The following is a 5456-nucleotide window of genomic DNA, read 5'->3' on the forward strand; positions in this document are numbered from 1 at the left end:
GAGGGACTGAGATGCCTTTTGTGGAGCCCTGGGTACTGTAGCCGAGACCTGACTTGGTCCCTTCTCTGTGCGTCTCCCGCCGGAGCCTGAGCTGAGTCCACACCGCAAACAGAGAACGGAGAGAGGAGCTGGAAGACAGGATATCAGCAAATTTGGAAGATGAGAATCACGCAAAGAAGAGCAAGGCCATGGTGGAGCAGGTGGTTGCCCGAGGAGGGAAGAATAAGCACAAGTGGAGCCCAGAAACCTGAAGGGAAACCGAGGAATACATAGGGCAGCATCGAACGCTGCAGGGAGTAACGTGTGCTGAGTGGGGAGGGTTCGGAGAGTTACGTAGTCCACAGTGAGCCTGTGCCCCTGTGCCCCTGCCACGGAGCCCCAGCAGACGGATCGGGATTTGTTTGTACTGCTGGAGAACTGTACCAGATCCCAGAGGAGGAGGAGGTGCCCATGAGGCCTGGGTCCCAGACCCCGAGCTTCAACCTTGGAGCTGCCCTTACGGTGGATGTCTTCCAAGTAAGTGTGGGCTGAGGGGGATTAGTGAGGTTTGAATTAGAGTTGCAGAGGTCCACCCTTACTGCAGACTATTGTTGTAAGGTCAGAAATGAGCACAGTAGGGGGCTCTTGCCTTGGAGACGTGACACCAGTAATAGTCTTTGGAATTTATGGTGGTAAAGGGCTTTATGCACAATATATTTTGTGTATATGTTCAGGGTCTCATTTTCCTTCGTCTGTGTTAAGAACGTGGAATCTGACATCAAGAAGATTTCACTGAGGAGGTCAAGCAGTGAGTGGGAGAATGCCAACAAAATCTTGTAGCATGTGGGGATCTCAGTCCCTTGAGAGTCTGCCTTTGCTCATGTCCTAATCCCAGGTCCCCGGGATCAAGTCCCATGGTGAGGGGGAGGGACAGGGGGCTCCCTGCTCAGCAAAAGGGCATGGGGGCTAGGCCAAGCACCTCGAATCCTAATGACAGGGTGAGCCTTTGAGAAGAATCCAAGGAGAACGTCCCTTCATCAGAGCTCACCGCAAGGGCATGTCACGGGACATCGAGAGTGTGGTGAGGCTCCTCTTTAAGGAAGGAGATTTGTTGCCTCCTGGGAGAAAGCAGAGAGCATTCCTGCAGGACATTCAGGCCAGCACTGCAGTGGAGGTTTGAGACATTCAACCACTTCCTTTGGATCAGGGAAGGAATGTCCCCGAGAGCTTCCTCAGTGCTTGGCTTGGTCCTTGGAGCCATGAACACAGAGGTCAATACAACATCATCGCAACTGTCACGGGGCTTTCAGTCTAGTAAGCAGAAGTGATGAGAAGTGGGGGGCGTGGTGAGTTCCTGGGAGGTAGTGGCCAGTGCTGCCTGGGGAATGACATCAGTGATTGTCCTGGTCTCTCACAGTGTTTTTGCCCTATCTTGGCCCAGGGACCCCAGACTGCGACCAGATTTCCGCTCCTCGGGACACTGCCTGCCAACACCTGGGTTCCAGGGTGGCCCAAAGCAGCCGATACTTCCAAGGTCTCCGGAGGAAACTGCAGGTATCGGTGGCTCCCGTCTCTGTCTTGGCCAGCTGGAGAAATCGAGGCAAGTTCACAAATTCTAATAGGGGCATCCTTGCCCTAATGATCAGCGATGTTGTGCCTTTGTCTCTGAGAACTTCGATGTTTTCCAGACTTCAGTATTCTCTCTCCATATAAAAATAATATAAAGAGGGGTGCCCGGGTGGCTCAGTCGTTGAGCCTCTGCCTTCAGTTCAGGTCTTGATCCCAGGGTCCTGGGATGGAGCCCCGCCTCGGGCTCCCTGCTCAGTGGGGTGCCTGCTTCCTCCTCACCCATTGCCCCTGCTTGTATTCCCTCTGTCACTGTATCTCTCTCTGACAAATAATATAATTGAAGTCTTTTAAAAATGTGAATAGTGGCCAGATTGTAGATCAAGTAACTAAAGTGAAAAGGGGTGAAGGCAACTTCCAAGCTGCACTGAGAATGTGCAGAAACTCTTACAACTGAAGATGAATGCAACAAATCGCTTTTAGTTTGTGTAACTTCTTTCTATAGTCATTGGGGAATAAGCAATGTAAGTCTGTGACTTCATCTTTTTAACATCCCTTAGATACTTCAAGATGATTTGCATTTCCATGGACGCCTTTGGATCAGCTTTGAAATGCTTACTGAAACTTCTGGGGGAATGTTGCTTGGCATTGTGCGACATGTGTTGATCATGGTGGGAAGAATTGACATCTCAGTCATTCTGAGTCTTCCAGTCCACCACAGATTTTCTCTTTCCGCGTATTGAGTTCTTTAACTGGTAATGCTCTGTGCTTCTCAGTGTAACATTATGACCCGTTTTGTGTCTGACAAGACAGTGCAATAGGAGAATTGGTGAAAAGGCTTGAGGAAGAAATACTTTACAAAAGAAGATATCGAAATGGCCAGAAGCCCTTGAAAAGATACTCCACCTGAAACCACTTAAAGAATAGAGTTGAACATCCTCTCCAACACATGTTGTTTCCTGTCTTGCTAATTTTGGCCATTCTAACTGGTGTAAGGTGGTATCTCAATGTGGTTTTAATTTGAATCTCCCTGATGGCTAGTGATGATGAACATTTTTTCATGTGTCTGATAGCCATTTGTATGTCTTCGTTGGAGAAGCATCTGTTCATATCTTCTGCCCATTTTTTGATACGATTATCTGTTTTGTGTGTGTTGAGTTTGAGAAGTTCTTTATAGATCCTGGATATCAACCTTTTGTCTGTACTGTCATTTGCAAATATCTTCTCCCATTCCGTGGGTTGCCTTTTTGTTTTGTTGACTGTTTCCTTTGCTGTGCAGAAGCTTTTGATCTTGATGAAGTCCCAAAAGTTCATTTTTGCTTTTGTTTCCTTGGCCTTTGGAGACATATCTTGAAAGAAGTTGCTGTGGCTGATATCGAAGAGGTTACTGCCTATGTTCTCCTCTAGGATTCTGATGGATTCCTGTCTCACGTTGAGGTCCTTTATCCCTTTCGAGTTTATCTTTGTGTACAGTGTAAGAGAATGGTCGAGTTTCATTCTTCTACATATCGCTGTCCAGTTTTCCCAGCACCATTTATTGAAGAGACTGTCTTTTTTCCATTGTATATTTTTCCCTGTTTTGTCGAAGGTTGTTTCACCATAGAGTTGAGGGTCCATACCTGGGCTCTCCACTCTGTTCCACTGGTCTATGTGTCTGTTTTTATGCCAGTACCACGCTGTCTTGGTGATCACAGCTTTGTAGTAAAGCTTGAAATCGGGTAACGTGATGCCGCCAGTTTTGTTTTTGTTTTTCAACATTTCCTTAGCAATTCGGGGTCTCTTCTGATTCCATACAAATTTTAGGATTATTTGCTCCAGCTCTTTGAAAAATACCGGTGGAATTTTGATCGGAATGGCATTAAAAGTATAGCTTGCTCTAGGCAGTATAGACATTTTAACAATGTTTATTGGAGAGGATGTGGAGAAAGGGGAACTCTCTTACACTGTTGGTGGGAACAGTGCAGCCACTTTGGAGAACAGTGTGGAGATTCCTGAAGAAATTAAGAATAGAGCTTCCCTATGACCCTGCGATTGCACTGCTGGGTATTTACCCCAAAGATACAGATGTAGTGAAAAGAAGGGCCATCTGGACCCCAATGTTTATTGCAGCAATGGCTACGGTCACCAAACTGTGGAAAGAACCAAGATGCCCTTCAACGGATGAATGGATAAGGAAGATGTGGTGCATATACACAATGGAGTATTATGCCTCCATCAGAAAGGATGAATACCCAACTTTTGTAGCAACATGGACGGGACTGGAAGAGATTATGCTGAGTGAAATAAGTCAAGCAGAGAGAGTCAAGTATCATATGGTCTCACTTATTTGTGGAGCATAACAAATAACATGGAGGACATGGGGAGATGGAGAGGGGAGGGAGTTGAGGGAAACTGAAAGGGGAGATGAACCATGAGAGACTATGGACTCTGAAAAACAACCAGAGGGTTTTGAAGGGGCGGGAGCGGGGGGGGGGGTGGGAGATTGAGGAACCAGGTGGTGGGTAATAGGGAGGGCACGTACTGCATGGAGCACTGGGTGTGATGCCAAAACAAAGAACACTGTTATGCTGTAAATAAACAAATAAAAAAAATTAAAAAAAAAAGAATAGAGTTGAACAAAAATCCAAATGGCTTCACTGTTGTCTCCAGGAGGCTCAATTTTAAGCCAAGTGACCTTTTCTTCACTTGTGCCAATCTCCTCTCCTCCCTTCTTAGCCTTCTGTTTCAGGAACTTGGTCCACCCTAAAGACATGATGGAGGAGGCCGGAAACAGGCACACAACTTGTGTGGAAGCTGGCTAGATCCTGTATTTCCACATCACCGCCCTCCCCAGACCTTCCTCCAGGGGCAGGGGGCTTCCAGTTTTTGAGAGCAGTAGCCTGCTGTAGCTTCCTTTGGCCTGGAAAGCTATCGGGCATCATTATTGCAAACTCTGTCTTTGTCTTCTCTGGGGTTGGCTCTGAAGCCCAGAGGTCAGTGTTGGACGGCATGCTCAGGCATCAGGAAGATCAGTTAATACTGCAGTGAGTTCCCATGGCACCTCCGTCCCTGTGCCTAAAATTACAAAGACTGAAAACATAGGTGGTGAGGATGTAAAGGAACTGGACGTTTTTTACACTTTGGGGAATGAAAAATGGTCGAGCCCCTGAGAAAAGCCGAGCTGCAGGTCAACACTTCCCAGTCACGCGAACAGCCGTTCGTCTCCTAGGTGTTCAGACAGTATGTCCACCCCACACCACACACTGCACGTGGATATTCATCATAGCTTTATTCGCAATGGCTAAACCCTGGAAACTGCATAGATGTCCATCGGTAGGTGAATGTACAGACAGAGACAGAATGTATCCGTATAGAGGAATAGTACTTAGCAAGGAAAATGAAATGTACATCTGTGAAAATGCATTTGATTGTACCGTTTATCTTTTTTAATTTTTATTTTGTTGAGAAAGCCCTCAGACTGCGTCTCTCTCTCTCCCACTCCTCCAGAGGAGGAGAAGAGCAGTCACTGATGGCAGTTGGCCATTGTGGAAACAACACCTAAAGCCAGTTTCATGCTCGGGAGAGAACACTGGGGCTCCTCCTCATGGATTTGGGAATGTACGTGTTCAGAGGAACTTCTCTAGCAACTAGCTCTAGAAAGGATGTTGAAAGTATAGTGTTCATTGTACACTTTAAAAGTGATTCCGTCTCCTGTACCTAAGTCATGCCTCCGTAACATTCATGGAATAATCTACTCTATCTCTCCATAATATAGTGAGCATTTAGAAAATGACATTTTTTAAAAAAGGAAATGAAATTCAGTAAACAGAACAGAGAATCATGTTGACCATCGTTCAGTGCATAAGAACACATATAACAAAGAGCCCTGGAAACGATTGCTGGGATAAATTAAAGGCAATCTAAATGAATAG

The 5456-nt window shown here is 46.3% G+C and overlaps 1 non-coding gene across 1 annotated transcript; it reads right to left on the reverse strand.

The window, feature by feature from the left end:
* Positions 1 to 4994: 4994 nt before the first annotated feature.
* LOC123927706 lies at positions 4995 to 5205 on the reverse strand. The gene has a single exon (XR_006815515.1). It is a non-coding gene; the product is annotated as a small nucleolar RNA U3 (small nucleolar RNA).
* Between the last annotated feature and the right edge of the window lie 251 nt (positions 5206 to 5456).

Source organism: Meles meles, chromosome 1 (genome assembly GCF_922984935.1).
Source record: "Meles meles chromosome 1, mMelMel3.1 paternal haplotype, whole genome shotgun sequence".
In the NCBI taxonomy this organism is placed as follows: domain Eukaryota; kingdom Metazoa; phylum Chordata; class Mammalia; order Carnivora; family Mustelidae; genus Meles; species Meles meles.